This window comes from Nannospalax galili, unplaced genomic scaffold (genome assembly GCF_000622305.1).
Source record: "Nannospalax galili isolate Female #2095 unplaced genomic scaffold, S.galili_v1.0 scaffold63, whole genome shotgun sequence".
In the NCBI taxonomy this organism is placed as follows: Eukaryota; Metazoa; Chordata; class Mammalia; order Rodentia; family Spalacidae; genus Nannospalax; species Nannospalax galili.
The window spans coordinates 9,098,843-9,122,239 of record NW_008355272.1 but is presented as its reverse complement, the minus strand read 5'-3'; positions in this window follow the sequence as shown (position 1 = coordinate 9,122,239).

Here is a 23,397-nt window from a genome sequence, read left to right as displayed (position 1 = left end):
CAGTTTTGTTTAACCTGAAATTACACTGAAACAAAATAAAAACAAACAAAATAAAGCTCTGCACTTCAACTAAGAATTAATATGCATTTTCCAGAAAGAATAAAAAAGGTATAAATTATGTCTGATTGAACAAACACAACTCCACTGTTGAACAGCCAGTCAATGGAGAGGGCAGGGAAAGGCAATGGAGCAAGGTAATGTGTAATCTCACCAGTCAATGGACTGTGGGCAGGCCTGGGCGGCCCATCGCTGGAGATGTCAGGGAGATAAATAGCAGAGTGTCCTCCTCAAAAATATGATTAATACCCTCCTCGGTCCACTGCTGAAGATGTAGTGGTTGCAGCTGGTCTGGACAGCAGTTGCATAGAGGGAAAATCCAGGACGATGGCAACGGAGCAGAGAGGGCAAAGAGGAGGACAAATAGCCACCAGAGTGGGGCTGCTGAGGCCTGACATTCAGGGAGGGCTCTTCACTGACCAGAAGTCATCTTAAGCTGCAGCTTAACTAATGCTTAAGACCCTCTCATGCACGTGCACCTGAGCCCCAGAGGCCTTGACCTTGAGAGGAAAAGACAAGCAGAAGTTACATCTTTGAGAAATAAAGATGCCACCTTGGAAACAGTGAGTAATCTTGAAAAATTGTGGTATTTCTGGTGTGACTACTGTATGACGAACACACTCTGTTCAAACTTTATTGAATTCCTACAGATTGTTGTATAGTACCGGGGTTCATTCCCAATGAGCAAGTAAGGTCCAGAGAAGTTAAGTAACTTGCTTAAAGTTAAATATTTAAAATGTGCCACTGAGGACCAGGATGCACAGATTTCCGTTCTTCCCCTCAAAACAAATCGACTCTTCTGAAATATGAAAAAATATGATTAGATCAGGACTCATTTGGTCTATAATTTTGGTTACGCTCCTCATTTCCTATGTCCTGTATTTCTACATTTGTTTAGATTTTCTTTTCTTTTTTTTCAGTTTAGTATGATGTATATATATAAGCACATCAACAACTAACATTCAAACATTTTGAGGTGTGTTGCATCCACAGCTATCTAGTGAAATGCAATCGGAAGTGTTTTCTCACTTCACTGTTAAAGGTATGGGAATGTTCTACATTTGGGATCTATAACTGACACAGCATCTTCATTTGATGAGCCACTTTGAATGGTTAGGCACTAAAATGTTCATAAGACAAACAAAAATGTGGCTCTAACATCATACAGAATCAGGATGTGGTTATGCAAAAGAGTTATAGATGAAACATCTATTTTTACCTAGGATTATCGTTTGCCTGTACATAGTTTTTTATTTTATTATTTTATTTATTTGGTTTTTTGAGACAGGGTCACCCTTTGTCCTAGCTGACATGTAACCCACTATGTAGACCAGGCTGGACTTGATCTCACAGAGTGCCACCTGCCTTTGTCTCCCAAGTCCTGGGATTAAAGACTTGCACCAACACACTTATCTGCACATAGTTTTTTAACGCAATGAGATAAAAGTCAACATTTATAAAAACTACCCTAACACTGAGGTTCCAAGCTGAAGTAAAAGTAAATAAAAATCAAGTCCAAGTTTACGGTAATCAGGCTTGTCATAAATTACACTCTATAAAGATGGTGGTAAATCTCAAACAGTGGGTCTAATACTGTAAACTGAGTTGGAGAGAAATGCTGACAGATGAAGCTTCATAATGGCATCCCATGAATGGCATCATTGTGTCTAGCTTTTAAGCAGATTCAATGATGCTGTCAAACATATCACCACTGTTATGATGGTATACTTCTTGTGTTTAATATTATATGTTTCTCAAAGTCCCCCACAACTGATCTCTAGAATATAGTTTTTATTATGATCTCCAGTAGAACTTGCTCACCTGCTATGTGATCATGAACCACTTTGGAGCATGCTGTAGAGCATTACTTAAGCTGGTTCTTACCAGTAGGTCTGGTAAGGAGTTTGAAATAGTACATTTGTAACAAGATCTTAGGGAAAGGTGATGTCACTGGCCCATTGGCCGAATGTTCACTCAATCATGCATTAATCAAATATACAGGTTAGAGATGGTGGAGCCTGAATTTCAACTCAAGAATTCTTGACCACATTATTCCAGCTCCATTGTTTCCACTCCCCTCAAATGAATAAATTCATCTTAACTTTAAAATCATTGCAGCATCATGAGAGAAAATAAAAAATAAAATATTAGAAATTAAGTTTCTGAAATGACAACTTACATCTCAGGCAGATTGATTTCTTCATAATTTCTCCAATGTCTCTTTGAGTTAATACATCTTCATGAAGCTGTGTTAAAACAGAAGAAATAAATCTTCCAAGTACTCCTGGGTATACTTTGTTTAAATGAAATACCTGACTGTGTACACTATTCACCAGATTGAACCAGTAACCTAAAGAGCAAGGTAGTTCCTACTGGGCCTAGTCTTCGATACCTAAATTCACAGTCTGGGAGCTAGGCTTTCACAAGATCACATTTTCTTCCTAACAAGTCTCCATTTTATATTTCTTTGATAGTACACTTATCCCAGAGTATGCAAAGATTTGTCAAACACGAAACTCAGCCTATGTTGGCAGATTTCTGAAAGCACGTCTCCCTCAGATACTGGAATATTCTCACCAATGGCCATGGGCCACTTCTCACAGTTTTCTATCCTGTGCCAACTAAGGTAAGAGTAGATGCTGAATCATTCCACCTGGACTATGCCACCTTTCCGTTGTGACTTCTTGTGACAAGTGTGCTCTCTTTGAACTTCAGATTTACAATCTGCTCATATATTTCATCATGCTTTCCCACACAAATCTCCAAATTTCAAATAATGTCAATGTTACTTCTTGTCATTTGGACATTGAGAAACAGGCATAATAATATGCAAGATAACATATATACACATCCATGCATATTTGTGCACATACAATGATTTTCCACTTAGCTGTAGTCTGAAAAGGGGATAAAGTAAATGAAGAGGTAGTTTCAATGTCAAATTAGTTTGGGTCATATTAGAAAACCAACTGATTTCTTGAAAATTCACAAGGTTTTTAAACTTCCATGATAAAGAAAGGTATTTAACTTCTTTACCTTGATATATGAGTGTTTTTGTATATTTGCCTCAGTGTGTACTGTCTTGTTTCATTTCTTGTTGCTATAATAAAATGCCATGACAAGAGCAACTTAAGGAGGAAAGAGATATTTTGGATTATAGGGCCACCTAACCATAGCTCCATTTGGTTAGAGTCATCACTGAATGAAAGTCAAGGTAGTAGGAACTTGAAGGAGCTACTTACATTACTTCCGCAGTAAAGAGTAGAGAGCAATGAAGGGCAGCATGCAAGTAGCTGTTCAGCTTCGCTCTCCATTTTATACAGCCTAGGATTCCTTGGTCAGGGAAATATCCTGCACAATAGTGGGACTTTTATCTTGGGTGTAATCAACAGCTGTCTATTGGATTTAAGACATGCTCAGTGAGAGGGAACCTGTGTGATACTATAAGAGCCGAATACACACGGCTGGAGTGGTCGTAGACCCTACAGAAAAATTTACTTTTGTTACATACTTAGGACAATGCAACTTCTTACTGTATCATAAATACGCATCCTTATAGTGTACCTCTTACCACTCACCAAAGAAGCTTCTTTTTACAACAGATGGAGACCATTACGAAGTTTCACAACTAGTCCAATACAGAAAATTAATGTCTATGAAGTGTCCTGACCTGGCTGACAGGTCTACAATGCTACCTCTACACCTAAGACTTAGGGAATATAGCAAAACAGGGGACAGAAAGAATATTAATGTACCTCTCAACTCTTACCAGCAAAGCTTCTTCCTGCAAAAGACCACAGTTAACCCAGAAGGACAAAACTGGTCAAAGTGCAAAGAATAAGAGCCTGCAGAGTGCTTATCCCTGAATAGGACACTTGTCATACCTCTGCCACCTGTGATTTAGGGACTGTTGCAGAAGAGGGGCTGGAGAAATTGTAAGAGCCATAGATGGTAGATGAGCACAGGAAACAGATTTTTTCCAGACAGCTGGACAGTTACTCATATGAACTCACAGCGATGGTAACAGCATGCACAACACTCACCCAATCTCAAGTCATACAAAATCCCAGCATAGAAATAGCTAGGGAAACCCCAGTTCTAGCTGAGGTACTTTTGAAAACTGATAACTGCTAGGAGAGAGTCAGTTTGCTTTAAGGGTGTGATAATAGATAGGTAAGCCAGGCTGCAATGGATGGAAGTACGCAGAACATTTGATGACACAAATTTGACTTTAGGGCTCAACATATATGACAGAATACATGAAATACCATGAGGTGGGTTATAGTGAGGTGCATATAAGGAAGCATGTTTGTGTATGATCAAAATATATTGCATGAAATGAGCAAAATAATCAATAAAAGTGTTGAAAAGAAAAACACAAAGAGAAAGTCATTCCACCTCAACCAATCAAACCAAGGCAATCCCTTACAGACATTCTTAGAGGTTAACCTTAATTTAGGCATTCAGGGTGAGTCTAGGCATTGTCAACTTGATAACTAGCATTCGTAACACATGTGCCTATAAAAGACCCACAGAGGAGCATGCTGTAGAGCATTACTTAAGAATTGAGTCTTATGTCACTCCATTGATTTCCTGTTTATGGTGACTATGGTGCAGTTAGCAGACAAACCTGGGTTTGGTTTTGATAACATAATCCTTTAGATGATTCCTGCCACAAAATATCTCATTCAGATAAGTGTAAGATAAATTGTGGCCTCCCCGATTTTCTTCTGATAAGTTTTCCACATAATAAATATATTCCTAGTCAGTTTATTTTGTCAATAATAACAATAAATAAAATGATAATAATAGTACAATATATTAACAAAAGGATAATTGAATTTTGCACATTGAAGTGTTATATATGGACACACCCACAAGAATATTATACAAATATATGAGACAGATAGTTAGCAAGACACCAAAAATGAGTTGTTATGCCTTAATATATAAGCAGCATTTATTATGATTTAAGACATCATATAAAAAATACATAAGAGTCATCAAAAATTTTCATTGAATCCAGTTCATTGATGTTTCAACAACTAATCCATCATGTAGCTTAGGCTTCTGGTTTCTTAGTACATGCAAACCAGAAGTGATTCACTGATCTCACATAACTGGTAAATGGAGCAACAAGACCTAAAGAAGTGAGGGTCTCAGTATCAAGAGTACCACTCTATCCACTGTTCCTGACCTTGGACAAAAATGTGCTTCTTAGGCCATTTTTCTGCCTCCTTTGTTGATTTCTTATGAATCAAAGGCTGAATTGGAAAGTAACATAAGGGGCCTGCTGTGGTAGCCATGCCTTTAGTCCCAGAGATCCAGACAGAGAGAGGCAGAAGAATCTCTGTGCCTTCCAGGCCAGCCTTGTTTACACAGTGTATTCTAGGCCTTCCAGGACTACAATTGAGACCCTGTCTCAAAAACAAAAAGAAAACAAGTAAGAAGAAAAGGGTGAAAGAAACAGTATTAAATTAACCCTATTGTGCCGAGGTTGGGGGAATGGGGCAATGGTTCTGCAGGACAATGGTGAATTTGATGGTTTCTCAGAAGTTTTTACATTTTCAAATCAAGTGGGAAATAAACAGTTTGGGTTTAATTTAAAAAGTGGTCTATTTGACTATTTTATAATTTAAGTTCATCCCCTTTTATTGCCATATATATATATATGTATTTGGAAAATTCTAACAAGTTAATTATTGGGCTTGTTAACAGAACATAGGGCAGGAGTTTATTTACAGAAGAGTGGGTTCCCCGCCCCATTTACAACTGTGGTGGAAAATCCACACTCAACTATAGATCCTGTGGCTTCCCAATAGCCACACAAAATAGTGAGAGAAGTGCCTCATGGCATTCTCAGCTTATATATCCTTAGCCCCTCCCCCACATGCAGCTAAGGTCAACTGATTAGGTGGGAGAGGTAACTGACTCCCTCCTTGACAAGCATGGGAAGGAGGTGTGCCTATCACTTGCCGGCATAGAGGTCTGAGCACACCTATGGTTAACACTCCACCCTTTCTTCTGGCTCTTATGTTCTTTCTGCTAACCTCTTCTGCAAAAGTCCCTGAGTTTTGAAGGGGTGGTAGGTGTGGGATGATCTTCCTCCCACTGTGGCAAGGAAATGAACTTTCTGGTCTCTGCATCATCTGTTTACCTGGGCTGTTGGCCCATTTTAGTGGGATTCCATTTACTATAAAAACAGCATGAAGCAAGAACATCTAAACAGTGGCTGCTATAATAACCTATGGGCATAAACACAGACACTTGAATGGGAGGTGTATCACATTCATCTTAGAAAACAATTGCAGAGGCTTCCCCACTGGGGCCTATATCCTTCCCTGCCACAGGGTGTTGGTATAGTCTACAGTACCAGGTTTGTGTTCTGTCCTTAAAAGTAGACATTATATCCAGTCGAAAATTTTCTGGTTGTAAATACACTAGACATGCCATTATTGTGCCAGCTGGAACATCTTTTTTTGGCATGTTGATAGTACAGCATGCAGGGTCTGTCGTTAAGCAAAATTATAGGGGATTGTTATCCCCCAGCCATCTGCATGTTGCCTTCTGGCACCATGAAAGCCATCTATCCAGTGTCAGGGAGTTTCCAGTTTAGTCCAAGTTTGATTTCTCCCTCTCCTGCACTTACATCATGCAGTGCCTTCAGCAATAGGGTTTGACCATCCACTTCTGCTGTAAAAACAAAATCACTGACAATGGCCTTTATTGTTTTGAGGACCTCTAGGGCCCCTCTGGCCAATAGCTCATAGGGGAGCAACCCACCTCTGGTACTGGAATTTTCATTTAATAACCATATGGTTTCTGTTAGCCATTCTTCCATCCCCATAGGGTTCCTTCTGTGCATTTATTCATTTTATTGATTTTTTATGATTTTCATACAATACAATTTGATGGTATTTAGATCCACTCACCTATCTGCACTTCCCCCATTACCTCCCACTCAATTTAATGTTCTCTCTCTCTATTATGTACTATTTTTCATGAATGAGTATGGACTGCATGTATCTATTATATATATGACCTATAGAGTCTAGTAAGTGTCCCCAAATATCCTTCAATGCAGGTTCATCCAATGGATCCTCCTTAACCTACCAAGAGTCCCATCCTGACTTTCTTCCTCCCATCAGCCATAGGTTGCCAAAATTTACTTAGGTTAGGTTGGGGATTCTGACCCACTTCCCCAAGTTTGTATTGGAATTTTGATTGGCTTGAGCTCCCATGGGACTTTGAAAAATCATCTCCTTTATTCATTATCTAAATAAACCTCTTATACAGAAGTAGGTTTTGGTGTAGATTTAATATTACATTTTAGAGGTCCAGGAGGAGGCTCAATATTGAAAGGCATCCCACAGTCTTAATGAGATATTTCATTCTACAGAGAGGATAAAAAAAAGAAAGAAAGAAAATCTGACATCATCGCTGCACTGTCTTGCTCCTGAATACATAATTTCTTTTTAAGTAAAACACTAAATAAATTCACGGACTTGGCACCAGGCAAAAACTAGATGCTTTCAAAGGCCCTGGTTAATGAGGAATCTTTTAAATGTCACATCTACAGTGCAAATTAACTAATATTGCATAGCAAAAATCCCTCAAAAGAAATCTGGTCAATGGTTTATGACAAAAAAATTAATGCTTTCTGTCAAGAAGAAGGGTTAAGTTTAGTATTAATCATAAAATGACCTTTAATTGCCAAACAAAAGCACTTTGTTATTTCACTACAATCCCAAACTCACCCTGAGCATTGAAAAAAAGTCATAATTTGCTTAGTATAAATATATTAAAGTATTAAGCCCGCTCTGCTACTCAATTAGTAAACATGTCAAGGGGTGGGTGAGTTATTCATGGTTCAGAGGGCCAGCCCCCTTTCACAGAGAACTTTTTTCACTCTAATGAAATGATGGATAATCTGGAAGTGGGTGCTTTAAGAAGATATTAATCATTCTCTGTGCTAGTGTTAATCATGCGTTCCATCATCTCCAGATGCCATGGATCACCTTCCTCTGAGACAAAGGGTACCTAAACCTGAGAGTCCTTTTGATCACCTTTCTACAGGGACCCTCACATGCAGCTGATAGGAAGACAGTGCCAGCTTCCAGGGCACCCTTAAGGTAAAAACAGAAGGTGCAGTATATAATTCATTCCACAGAGTGCTAATCAGGATGGTCTGGGAACTTTCACAGGTCCTGACTATTTATGAGGTTTTTTTTTTTTTGTTATTTTGCTTCTGTGGCGTATAGGAAAGGTTTAAGCTACAGAAGTAGAACAGAAGTCCATCAAGTGAAAGCCGTACATACACGACATAGCAAACCGCCTTTGAAGCCCAGACTTCTAATCTTATGAAATGATAGTATCTGTTGGGTGAAGTTTAATTCTTAAAATGTTTCTAATGACTCCTTGAGTTAATAAATCAGGGTGCCTCCAGAGAGACAGAGAGACTTCTGGCCAATCAAACATTTTAATGGCCAGTGCTTTTTTTAATTGGAAAAAAGATGTTGAGTATAAACTCAGACTTTCTTCCGAGACTGAAAGAGTTCCCATCACAGACCAATGTGACTGTTTCATGGACTCCAGGGCCTACAGAACAATTCTTCATGCCTGTGAGAAAACAGTAAGACTCCAGACACTGTGCAAAACTGTATGAAACTCTAGAGTTTTTTGACATCTTTGTAAATTTAAGGAACCATTTCTTTTACTTAGCTTTTTTAGGGGTGGGTGGGGTCATTTTGAGACAGGGTCTTTGTGTAGACCCAGTTGCTAGCCTGGAACTCTATAGGTAGATTAGCCTGGCCTTGATTTCACAAAAATCTCCTTCCCTCTGCCACCAGAGTGCTGGTATTAAAAGATGTGAGCCACCACTACCAGTACAAGAACCATTTTATTAAATACATGTCTGCAAGTAGCTTTATCTAACAATGAAAATGAATGCTAGCAATGAGGTTCTGTGATCTCCACTTTTGGGTAACGCTACTTAAAGACAAATACACTATATGATGATTCTCAGTACTCAGACCTGGTCACTGGCATCAAATAGATCCGGAGGCTCACTTCTGACCTGCTGGAGAACACTAAACACTGTTCTCTCAAATGCAGCCATTCAGTTACACTCCCCGGTGAAGTTTTTCAAATTGATTTCTGTCTCTTTATAATCCACCAAATTTGCAAAAATATATTTGCATAGGTACTTTTATCATTTGTCTGATGACTTACGAATTTCCTAACTCAAGTAAATTTCTGCTATTTTACTGAATCCTCTCTTCTCTGCTTCCCCATATGGACCGCAATCTAAACTTTGTCATCTCCTACAGAAGTTTTACCTGGGATGTTTAAATATCAGTGACTAGTTACAAGACAAGAGTTGGCTATCTTCTTTCTAATGGTATCATTTCCAAAGCATCCTCTCACTGGTTTCAGAATGCTTTGTCCCAGCTCTTTTTTTCCTTTGTGTAGGCCATAAAGCTGGTCAGAAACTTTTTTTTTCTATCACTCCTTTCTATGCACCACCTCAAATATAGGGCTGTGCTAGATACAATGTGTCTTTGTAGTTCTGTGTGTATGTACAGAATTGTTAAGGCAAGTCTATTCTTCATCTTGCAATGCTGTAACATTAGCTTCTGAAATCAATTGACTTTATTCATTTTCCTATTCTTTATTCACTTACTCATCAACTGCTACAAAATGTCTGTATTCTTTCCAAGCATTGTCCTTGACCTTGTTCCTCTTTTGTTCAGCCAATGTTCTTCTGCCTTCACCACTGCAGAGAGGTGCTCAGAAGTATTCTTGGTAGTGTGGCCATTGTGCATCAACAAAAATGTCATTTATTACAGCCTCCCTCTTTTAATATCTCAGTCTATAAATAATTCCAAGTCTCTTCCATGTTCAAATGAAAGTGTTTATCTTTTAAAATTATTTTCAGTGTGTGTGCGTGTGTGCGTGCGTGTGTGTGTGTGTGTGTGCGTGCGCACGTGTGTTTATGGTGATTGCATTTGTGAGGGTATGTGTTTATACATGTGAGCACAAAAGCCAGAAATCACTGTTGTGTGTCTTCCTCAATTGCTCTCTATCGTATTTATGACAAGGTTTATCACTGAACCTAGTGCTCACTGATTTTCCTTGGGTTGGTTGGCCAATGAGTTTCAAGGATCTGAGTGTCTCTACCTCCCAGTGTGCTGGGCCAACAGATGAACACTGTCACTCCAAGCTTTTGTGTAGGTGCTGGGAATCCAAACTTAGCTCCTCAAGTTTTTGCAATAAGCACCTTACAGAAAGAACAATTCCCTGGCCCAAAGAGTGCTTACCTGAATTCATGCATGTTCCATGCTGTTCTCTTCCAATTATTATTTAGGAGTCTTGAAAGAAGACTCTGTGCTTTTAGACTGCTTTGCCATTTTTCCAGATCCATGCAATTTCTGATCTCAATGATGTGTTTAAATGTATACTTCAACAGACATCTATGTCTTCCTGAAACATACTGAGAACTTTCAATATGATGGGCACTATTCTGGGTACTAGGAACACAACAAGAAACAGAACAGTTCTTCAGAACATACAATCACAAAATTCCCCTGGATCTTATATGGTTGAGTAATACACTTAATATTTATTTTCATTAATTTTGGGAACTGTTTTTCTCAGCCATACATTAATCCATAATTTTCTCCACTCTCATTGGTTCAGTCACATCTACATGCTTATTTCACCCACGCCTGTCACTGCACACTAAATCGTTCTTCCAATAATCAAGTCGATATATGTCTATGTTTAGACTCTTTCCATAGACACTGAAAATCAGCATGACCAAATTTAGTACGCCACATTTCCCTATCATTATTCTTGTTTATTTTTTTTAATTTAGTTATAGCATCAGTAAAATGTTTCATCATTCATCCTAAAACACTATGGAAAAAACTTTGATTTCTCTCTTTCCATCTCTTCTTACCTATGAAATAAAATGATAAGCCCTTGAATGCCTCGGATATTTTTTATCTAAATTGTCAGTCATAATTTCTTACACTCTCACTTTAAGCATGAGCATTTGTAACTGCATGCAAGAAATCATCTTAACCATAGAATAAGAAGCCTCAATTTAACCATGCAAGAGCCAAAGACATTATGCTATATTGACTCTGCTTAGAAGTTATTGAATGGATATACAATGAATATTTTCAGTATGGCATACAGTGCTCATCATAATATCCCTCCTATGGCTGTGCTGCCATTGTAGTTCATCATTCCATGACTCAGCACTTATATTTTGCCAGAATGACAAATTTTGCCACATAATGAAATATTTTCCCGAACAGAAGTAATACTTCTCACCTACCTTGTGGTTAGCTTACTCTTTCCTCCAAGATAATGGTTTTCTTTCTTTTTTTATCACAATACATTCTTGCTCATCTTTCAAGGAAACTTTATATATGCCACCTCCTCAATGAGAGAATTTTCTGATTATCTATCATGATTATAATGGGCCTAGCCAAACATTTGAACTCTATGTTCTTCAATATAAACAGTTCTTGACTTATAATTGTTTGACTCCTGACTTCTTGACCTTATGATGGTGTGAGAGACATATATATTGGATCTTTTCCTGACTGATGATATAATTCCTTCTGAAAATGCTGAGCAGCCAATGTGAACTTTAGATCTCAGCACACACAAAATCAGCAGGGACGTTTATCAGTACTCTCCAGTGTATTGGGCTGTTAATTTGTAACTGGTACATAGTTTATTGCAATAAGTAACTTTTGACTTATGATACTTTCCATTTATGAGGAGCTCATTTGGGTATAACTCTCCTGTAAAGATAGAAGAACATCTGTACTCCACATATACCATCTTATAATTATTATGTCTCGTCAACTTGAATCAGCCATGGTTACTCTAAGAAATGACTTCTAAATCAAGTTTTTATTCTTATTCTCTATTATAATAATTGACATAGACTAAATATTTCAAGGACATATTTTAGAAAGAAGGATAGAGGATAATCACTTTCATCTAGTATTTATTAAGGTATATTCCATAGTGCATAGCATTTTATGTTCTTTCAACATATGGTGAAGACAACCTTCATCTAGAAGTTTGTATGTTTATTTATTCATACGCACTTCCAGATACTACTGGAAACTGCAGCTAGGTTCTAGATATGCACATATTATTAGCATTCAAGTTATCAACACATAATATCTGGAAGAAATAAGCATATAAAGAAATACATGAGGCTGGAGATACGGCACAGTTGTTAAAAGCACTTGCTGCTTTTATAGTGGACCTTGGTTTGGTTTCCAGCACCCACCTCAGGTGACTCACAATTTACTGTAGCTCCAACTCCAGGGGCTTAACATCATCTTCTAGTCTCTGCAGGCACCTTCATACATGTGGTTTATATACATTAGCTCAAGTTCATAGGCATACACATAAAATAAAAACAAACATTTTATAAGAAAAATGTAAGTATTATGAGGAAAGTTCAGGGAGTGCTTCTGTTTCTGGAGTCCTGGGAAATTATTATCAGGGAGATGATAAGAGTAATTTTGAAGATAAACTAAACTTTGGCTAGAAAGAAATTGAGAATTAATCTGGAGAATAGTATATATGAAAATATGCTGACAAAAAGCTGGAAGTTCTGACAGGCTGAAATGCATGTGCTTTTGATGGATGGGAGGAAATGTATGCTATTTTTTTCTCTGAGATTAATGAATGAGTTTTCTTTAAAACATTAGTGTCCAAAAGTATGAGTGAACATATTACTTCCAAGGTTAACTCTTTCCTAAAATCTACTCAGGTATTTGAGAATTGGATACTTTTAGTGACCTAAATGATTTTCCTGAAACCTTGTATTATTGACGAAGGGGAGCAAATGATTATGTTACTAAAAGCTGGAAGGTACTGTGCTGATTGGTTTTTGTTAACTTAACACAAACTACAGACACCTGGGAAGAAGAAACCGCAGCTGAGAAATTTCCTCAATCAGATTGGCCAGTGGCCATGTCTGTGTGTGACTTTTTCTTTCTCATTGAGTGATGTGGGAGGGCCCCGGGGCCCCACCCACTATTAGAGGTGCCACCCATGAGCAGGTGGTCCTGGTTTGTTTAAAAAGGTAGGCCAATAGGGTTGGAGAGATGCCTCAGTGGTTAAGAGTACTGGCTGCTCTTGCAGACGACTTGGGTTTGATTCCCAGCACCAACATGGGTGGCTAACAACAGTCCCTAACTCTAGTTTCAGAGGATTTAATGCTCTCTCTGACCTCCCTGGGCATTATACAACATGGGTACACTTACATACATGTACCCATGTATACACTCATACATAGAATAGTAAATAACATATTTTATAAAAAGAAAAAGAAAGTAGGCTGCACACAGGCCAGAGTAAGCAAGTCAGTAAGCAGTGTCTCTCCACGGTCTCTGCTTCAGTTCCTACCTCCAGGTTCTTGCCTTGTGCTCCTGCTCTGACTTCCCGCAATAATGAACTATGCCGTAGATGTTTAAAATGAAAAATCCCTTTTCTCTTCAAGTTGCCTTTGGTCAATGTTTTAATCACAAAACCAGAAACCATACCAGAACAGGTGGCTTTGTCTTTCCTGTGTGCTCGGGGATGTTAAGAAACCAAATCACCCATGCTGAAGACACTGAGTCTGTGTTATTATTTAGAAGCAAGGACCAGGATCCATCTTTGGCTAATGTTCCCTTGAAGTGGTGTTTATATGTAGCACAGACATGAGGTGCTATGACAGTTGGTTTTCTCTCACTACAAAAGATAAAATTAAATTAAGTATTAAAATATCCGAAAAAGCTCATGAAAAGAAAAAGCTTATTTTAGCTCATGCTTTCAGAAGTTCTAGTCCATGATTGAGCAGCAAAAATGGTTTTCCATCCCAGGTGAGGCAATAAGAAAATGTGGTAAAGCAAAACTACTCAACTTATGGCCAACAAGCAAAATTAGCATGATAGCAATTTCCCCAAATCACATTTAAAGACATGTGTTTTTGATTGGAGGACTTCCTTTGAGCATCCAGCTAATAAAGGATCAGCCAAATTTGCATAGCAATAATCTAGGAAACCAAGTCCTTAATAGGTGGGCATTTGGGGGACAGTCAAGGTCCAAATACTAGCATATTTCTCATCTTTTCTAGAACAAATATTTTTGTTATCTGCCTCTCCCAGTAATGAATCTTTCTTTAGGATTCACAGTATTAACACAAACACCTACAAATGTCCTATTGTGGTGAACCTTTAGTCATTTCTCCTTCCAAGTAGTCTCACCAGAAGGACTTAAGTAACCCCCTTGTTGCATTTTTAAGCCAGAGCTAGTAACTGTTAGGAACACATACAGATACACTTCTTATTATATAAAAATGTTAATTTTCTCATCCAGTTTAAATACAAAAGGAGAGAAATTCCAAAGACATAGTTTGCAAAACATCATTTCAAATGAAGACTTTACTTCTGTTCTTTGCTTAAGCAACTGTATTTTTATGAAATAAAGATGCCGTTGATTATAAATACATTGGCAATTAAAACAGCAAGGAAACGATAACATTAAGTTGCTATTTTTTAATTAAAATCTATTTATAGATATTAGAGTTAAGCACTTAAACCTAAATATAAGGGAATAGAAATCTGTGTGTCCTAGAATGACATTTTCCCTTTTTCCATATACAGAATAAAAATTAAGTAAAAAAATCATACCCCATTTAGCAAAAGTTCCAATTCTAAAGCTTCCTTAATGGCTTAGCCCAAAGACTTACCAAATTTCTTAGTCATTAGGTTTTAATGTGGCAGTTGGAATGGCTATGGAAACTGCATGCTAATATTTTTTAATTTTCAAAAATTTCTTTTAAATTGAGTTTTATATCAGTTATGGTATTTGGGACAAATGTTGGAATGCCAACTACAATACAGGGTCATATTATGCAATAACTCAATTTTCTTCTACTGTAATCAATTATGTTATTATTCTTAGTAAAACTTAGCAATCAGTGGAAATAATTATTTCTCCTACAGATATTCCCCAAGCATATGCCACAATAGCATATATGTGAAATACTGAGGGTTAGAAAAGTAGAATTTTCTAAAATTATAAATAGAAATAATAATCACAAAAAAATGTACTAGTTTGTGTTAGTGTTTACGTTCCACAATAGATGAGAATAATGTTTTCTGGGCCTGGAGAGATGACCCAGTGGTTAAAAGCACTGTCTTTTCTTGGAGAGGACCTGAATTCAGTTCCCAACACTCATATGATGACCAACAACCATCTGTAACCCCATTTTCTGGGTATCTGACTCCCTTTTCTGGCCTCTGTGTGCATTGCATGCATGGCTACACATACACACACACACACACACACACACACACACTCACACACACATATAGTAGTAGTGTATTTCAGAGAACACCTCATTACTCTGGTGATTTGTGTAGGTCACAGTCAAAGAACGTTCTTTAAAAAGTTCTTCAGCAAAATGCTACATGAGGAATTCACACAGTCTGTGGAAAGCCTTGATAGTGTCTCTGCTCCAGACTCCCAGTGAGGGAGCAATATTCAATTGCTCAGATTTTCTAATGTTACTCTTGACTTCCTGAAACTGGAGTTACAGATAGCTTTTAACCATCATGTGGCTGCTGGGAAGCTAACCCGAGTCCTCCACAACAGCAGTAAACACTATTATCTGCTGAGATGTTTCTGTAGCCCTTGAACCTTAGAGTTGAGATAGGGTCTCACACTGAAGCCAGAGCTCTCCAATTGTGCTAATCTGGCTGGCCAGTTAAGCCCCAGGGATTGTCATGTCTATACTTCCCCAGTGCTTACACTGCAGATGTGTGTTGCCACACTGGCTCTTCACATAGGTGCTAGAGATTTGTACTCAGGTTCTCTCACTTTTGTGACAAGCACTATATAGACCAAACCCCTGAATTTTATACTCCTTCATGTGCCCACTCATTGAATATGTAATTAGTGTTGATGTAACTTGATAAATAAATAGACAGCATCTCAGATTAATGAAAATAGGGAGACCCTGGTGTGAGACTGCTGTAGATTTAACTTAGATTCTGTTATCTGCTATGCGGGTGACCTTAAGCCAGTTAAGGGGTTCTCTGGAACTCAAGTTTCCTCATTTGTAAAACAGAGTTATTCGTATATATATAAATGACCATTCTAAGGCTGCCCTGATCTGTCAGCTTAGTAATTTATGGCTATTGCATCTGCCAGGAATATAGTTCTCCAGAGGGTGAAGAATTAGTTACATTTTGCTCTCTTTCATCAGGTCACACCCAGTCTTCTCTTCTTTATTTCCAGAGTCCACCTTCTAAGAAAAGGGACAATGATGGATGAGCAAATTCGCAGAATAGTTCAGGAAATCAAGATTATGTCCTGTGAGCAATGTCAGAGGATAAAGGATATGTAGAAGGGTAGCAGTTTTGTAAAATAATTGCAGATCTATAATGCATGAGAAAATTCAGAATTATTCATGTGGTTCCAGACAACCTGACTGAGACTGGGAGGTGACAACTGGAGGCTGGCAGAAGATAAGAGACATCCTGGTCATAATCCAACAGATGAACTAAGAAGTACTCTGAGATACCTTTGTTTAGACCCAAGCTGGCTAGCTGTTGGGTTAGGACTCTCTAGTGGTGGTATAAGTCACTGTAAAGTGAATGGATTATTTCATATCTGAGGAGCTGTGCTCCAACATGTCTGTTTTATTATCATGTGTTTGATGTAGTTAGAATCATGATTGTGCTTTACTTTTAAAACACAGCATTCTACCTCATTCAGTGGAGAAGTTCTACACTAGCATTACCTCACCATGTTCTAAAACTCTTCTATTTATCTCTTAAACCCTTTCTTCAGCCAAGTCAACTAGACCAACCTGATCCAGATCTATTTGCCTGGCCTCATATGCTGCTTCTCACTAACTAGGGTTCCTGGCTAGACCTTGTCTGTATGAAAAGGGAATCTTTCCTAGCTGCCACATCTGCCAAGGCAGGACATACACCTGTAAAGCCTCTTCTCCTACCTTCTTGGTCCCCAGAATTTCTCTCTGTCAAATCCTAGCAATATAGGAACACAATTGTCTCTTTAGCAAGAACAAGCACTCTTGGGGTCAGGACTGTCTCTGTGTCAGCGATTGTCTCAAGAACATTTTGTAAATGGGAGGTGACTGAATGTTTCAGGATATTGACTTCTTAAAATAAATATAAATCAAAACTAAAAACAATATAGTCTTTTGCTAATCTCAAATTTTCAAGACACAAAAACAATAGACTGTATCCACCAAATGTTTAAATAAAATATAAATGACAAGAGACATTTTAAATAGTAGATTTATGGTACATGATGATTTTCTACATTTCCCAGAAAATTGTGACCACAGGCCACCCTAATTGACAGGGTCAAGCTCTGACAGAGAGTCTGATTGGAGCTTCTCCTGGCTCTGTCAAGAATGCCTGCACTCTTCTAAATTAGACAAGGCCTCTGTTCTCTGTTGAGTATTGTCCAAGCCCATGTTACCTGCTTAAAAGAAAAAGTGACTTTAGTTAAGATCCAAGACACAGGTTTCAAGGCATGAACAATAACTTTGTCCAGTTTTTCTCCCAGTCTTAAAAAAACAAAGGCCCCCACTACAGAGATGATTCAGCAGTTAAGAGACCTGGCTGCTCATATAGAAGACCTGGGTTCAATTCCCAGCACCAACATGGTGGCCAAAACCATCCATAACTCCAGTTCCAGGGGATCTGATGCCCTCTTCTGATCTCTGTGGGCATTGCATATCATGGGTGCACTTATATACATATAGGCAATACACTAATACACACAAAATAAAAATAATAACAAAATATTTTAAAAACAGATACTGAAAGCAGTGACTATGAACTCCTGTAGCCACTGCATTCTGTTGGTCTATTTGTTGGTGATGACGTGAATGCCCAGCATCAACTGTCTCCAGATTGTTCTAAGGAGTGAGTCTTTTAAAATTACTGTTCCAATGAGGTGTAGACATAAGCTCACTGAGAGCCCTAGTAGCAGTTTATGAATAATTTTTAGAATAGCCATCTCTGCTCTGACATCCCCAGGAGGTCTGGGGGTTTATGTGGTGACTTAATGTGTAAATTAATCCTGCTTTGACATACCTACTCTGCCTACACTGGAAGTACTCATCAAGGGGTTTAAGTTCTCTCATCACTGTTACTCACTGAGGGAGCATCTTTTCTTCCTCTCTAATACTGTCTTCAACAAGTATGTTCAACAAGTCTGTTGAACTCCATCATTGCTCACTCTACCATTTATCTCTAAGCTGAAGTTGGAGCCCAGCCCTGCTTGGTTGCTACCCTATTTTGGTAGCTTCTTCCTCTTTGGGCTTTAATTTTAGTTCATGGCTCAGATTATTTGTGATCAGAATCACCAACATTTCTCATTCTTTTAATATTAAAAGTATCTGCTCACATAGCTGCCTTCTGACAGACTCTCGGCCCTTCTACCTCAGGGCTGCTCTTCGGCAAGGACCCATTCCAAAATGTGAACACTTCTGAGGCCATCTTTCTCTTTATTCAGCAATTAAAATGGAATTTGACATGGTCAAAAGGCAACAATCCAAGATGTCAATTGTTTAATTATTACTGTTTTAATACAAAAAAATATATTTGGAGATGGGGAGATGGCCCAGTGATTAAAGTACTTCCACCAAAGCCTGAGCATAAGAGTTTAGATTCCCAAAACTCATGCAAGTGCCAGGTGTGTGTTGTGGTACACTTCAGAAGGGAGAGATGGAGAATCCAACAGCAAGCTGGCAGGGAAGACTAACTATTGATATTGCAACAGGAACATCTCTGCAGGCTCTGAGTTTGATTGAAAAATCCTGTCTCAACGAGTAAATTGGATGAGTGATTGAACATGATTCCCGACACCAAGTTCGGACCTCCACATGCACATACACCCACAACTGTGCATCCACACACATGCACACCATTCACATAAATCAAAATGGAAGCATGAAATGCAAAACTATCTTATTATAAACCTACTTTTTGACAAGTACTGTGCTCACTGTTGAGAAGATAAGGATACATGGTTTCTTAAACTCACCTTAAAATAAGATACTGATACATTTTCCTTAGTGTGCAATCATATGCTGGTAAGTCCCAATTGAGTACCAAAAATCAGAAACTGATGAAGATAGAATCTCCAGAGAGCCATGAAGAGACTTGGAAGGAAATTATTCTTAGCTCCAAGTCAGAAAGCCTTGCCGTCTCTGTGTCTGAGCATCAGACAGCCTTAGAACCTCAGAGCACACAGCAGACATAGAAATTCGGATGGCTGTTCCTTCAGTGTGAACTGTGCCTTCAGAAAGTCACATTCTAATTTTTTAATATTTTATTTTATTACTTTTATTTTATTTTATGTGTGAGTGGATTGCCTGCATGCACTTAATGCATTCACATCATGCAATGCTCACAGAAGTTATAAGAGGGTGTGGGATGCCCTGGAACTGGAGTCATGGATGGATTTTAGCTGCCATGTGGGTTCTGGGAATCAAACCTTGGTCCTCAGCAAGAGCAGTCAGTGCCCTTAACCACTGAGCCATCTTTATAGACACCACATTCTAATTTTTAATAAACTCAATTAAAATCTTTTCACATGCACTTGAAAAGAAAGCAAAGTGACTCTCACTTTTATTAGATAGAAAGTGCCTAAATAACAAGAATGGGCTCATCACCTTTTTTGGATGTGGAGGACTATAGCAGTCAAGATAATGTCTCTTCCTGGCTGTTCATGATGGAGGCAGGAGGGAGAGCTCAGTAATCAAGTGTTCGCCATATAAGCATGACTACTTGAATTCCAGCTCCAGAATCCAAGTATAAAACTAGGCATGGTGGCATGGAATGTACTTTCAGAGCTGAGGAAGAGAAGACTAAAAGATCTATGAGACTCCTTAGCCACCTAGTCGAAGTGAATCAGCTAGCTAAGGCTCATATAAGACTCTGTCTAAAAAAATAATGGCTCCCAAGGAAAGATACCTAGGCTACCTCTGGCCTCCACATAAGCACATATAGGGTACTCCCTCCACAAACACAAAATACTTAGGATGGCAGCAGAGTTTGGAGTGGTGGACCATCAGCCAAGGATGAAAGGCAGCCTTAAAGCTAGAAGAAGTAAGGAACACATTCTTCCCAAGGATCTCTAGAACAATATGGCCCTGCCAAGCCATTCAAAAATTTTGAACTCATAAGATGATAAACTTCTGTTGTTTAAAGGCATTAAAATTTTGGTAATAGAAAGAACAGCAAGCTAATACAGAAATATAAAGATTTCAGTCAACAAATATTTAAGCTCCATATGGCTTTTGAGAAGGAGCTAGGAGTATGTTGGGACACACTACTGATAATTCTTATGAAAAAATTCTACAGCTTATCTGAATGTCTACAAGTAATGGACAAAGATATGGTGACTTAAGAGTTTCCTCCCTACAGTTGACTCCCGACAAGAGGGAGAAGTTGGAATGGAAAGCAAAGTACTTTCAGGCAACAAACAGGATGGTATAGTCACAGGATGATTAAATAAAATTTTATAATAATCGTCTATGAAAATAAATGCAAAATATGCCATCTAAAGCCTTTATTTTCAGTTCAGACACAGGGAGCATTATATAATTTGTTAATTAATAATTTTCAATTGAGTGACTTTTAAAAGACAAATGCACTGGCTTTTGCTTCAGTATCAATATCTTCAGCTCACCTGGACTATAAATAATTTGGTGAAACCATCAGTTGGAATAATGTAAAGCAATCTAGATTTGGAAACAAATGTGTCTATGGTTAATGTTAAGTATCAAAACTTAAAACTAGTATATTTAGGAGAATGGTGCAAAAGGGAAAGAGCAAGATGAGACCACAGGGGTTTCACACTGTTAGGACAGTTTCCTTCAGTGCAAGGCACTGACAATGGGCAAATCCATATATTGTCTTAGGTTTGTGAGCTTTTGTAACACTGCAGAGAAAATGTTGGTAACTTCACATAAGTCCCTTTACTTTAGGAAAAACAGCACAGCAGAGGGCTGCTCATCAGTGTCATTATCTCCACCCCCATGTGCCTTGCATACCTGCTCCACCGCTCTGCTTCTAGACAATTAATCCTAATATCCAAGCCCTCCTGAGGTAATTTCTCATCTTGGCAGGCCTCTCTCAGTAATGACTAAAGGGGAGTGGCCATGCTCCCAAAGCTTGGGCCCAGACAGATGCACTTTTCCTCACAGACATCAGCAGCCTGTTCAGGCCTGTCTCCTCTCTTCTTTCTCCTCCGTGTCCTTTCCTCACTTCCCTTTCCATCTCTTCTCTGTTTACCTCTTCTCTTTATTCTCCTTTTTCCTTTTCTTCCTCCTTCCTTTTTTGTCCTTAAAAATGACTGGACTTCAAAAACTAAAAACAAAACAAAGCAATGACTCCTGCTGAACTGTTCCCAGGCTTTCTGCATGGGGAGTAGTTGACTTTAAGGCTGTCCACCAAGTGTAATTAGGTGATTGACAAATGGCAGGTAGCAGTGGGGATGGAAATAAGCTCTATTATCATGCCTTCCTTATTTAGGGAAAAAGCTCCAGCCCTAATTTTTTCAACCCAATTCCAATTTCATATTTATGAAAAGCTAGTCTCCGCCACTCCCCAGCAATCTGCTTATTGAACATACTTTTCTGCAAGCATAATTATGCCCCATCCCTTGATATCACATCCTTTTATTCCATTTTCCTCTTCACCTCCTGCTGTGTCCCTGCCATCACAACAGGCCATGCTCTGACCAAGAGAATAGGTCATTGATTTTTTTTCCCCAAAGCTAGTACCACTCTGTGAATTGGTGTTGATCCCCAGAGACCTGGAGTGTAAGAGAGAGTGAGCAATGGAGAGTATGATAACACAGCCATAGAACACTGGGTCAGAGGTCCCCATCCACTCCAGTGAGGCTACATTGTGTTTTCTTCCTCCCCTGACACCATCTCTTCTAATGACAGACGCTCCTGTGTGAGTGCTCATACTGGAAATTGGATGCCATTTCTGTGTGGGCATATGATTATCATATGTACACAAGAGCTTTAGCCAAGACCTGCATTTGGAAAGCCAGCAGCAAGGACAGTATTCACCAGTTTACATTCATTTTTCACCAGCTAAGACTCAGCATTTACTCACATTTAAAAGAGGTTGGGCAGAGTAAACATTTACTAATATCTTTGCAAACCAACATTCTGTGAAGCTATATGATAATCCTAATGTGAAAGAAACAAAAAGGCCTGGGTGCTGAGGAGTGCCTCAGCTTCTCCACACTTCTCTCCCCCTTTCCCGTGATTCTGAAATTTGACTTGGAAATCCCATCTGAGGATGCGTTCCTTGTAGTAAAGAAATCACAAACCTATCAATTATTGAGTGAAGATGAGATTTGTGAGAGATTGTACTTAGCAGAGAGCATTGTTTTTCTTGTGAAAGGGGATGGTATAGACAAGACAATTTTACTCTAACTGTATATGAGAATGATTTGACTGGAATGTGCAAATAAATAATCACTTGCATGGGACTTGTTTGTGAGGGAAGTAACCTGACTGTATGTATGACTTGGACTGACACTTTTATCTTTCTGACTATACTTAAGTCTATGTTCCCATGTGGTCTTTTTTATCTGTGAAAGCAACAAAACTCCTTTTCCTATTGTATAGAATGTTGAAATGAAGATATTTCCAGGAACTTTGTGGGTACTTGTATTATATCAGAATCACTATATTCTGAATTTCTTCTGCTGTGATTGTGTGATTATTTTCATTTTGCTTATTTGGTTTGGTTTTTGGTCCTCTTCAAAATCAACTATTTTTTCTATGACAAATCACATAACCCCGATGCAACAATTTATCTTTAATTACTATATAAATTCTTGCCTCCTTGCTTAGAAGAATAACTATCTGTGATGTGTCTGAGTCACTGACACATTAAAAATCCCCAAAGAAATAAAATTCTAAGAATAATCCTGTTACTAAAAGCACAAGTTATGTTGTTCCTTTATGACATTATTTCATTCAACCTTCATTTTTCTCATCTTCTCTCAAATTCCTCTTGCAGATATCCATTAGCATATAAGTGTCACTGAAAAAGCTGTGTTTGCTCTCATAATTTTTATTCTAACCTTCAACTTACATGACTAGAAAAATTCTCTATGTGTCATTTTATTGCTATATTATTGATTGTAATACATTACTATTATATTTTAACATAGGTTTTCCTCAGTACCAAAAGGACAACTCTCCTCTTACCATTAATTTGTACATCTATTAATATAAAA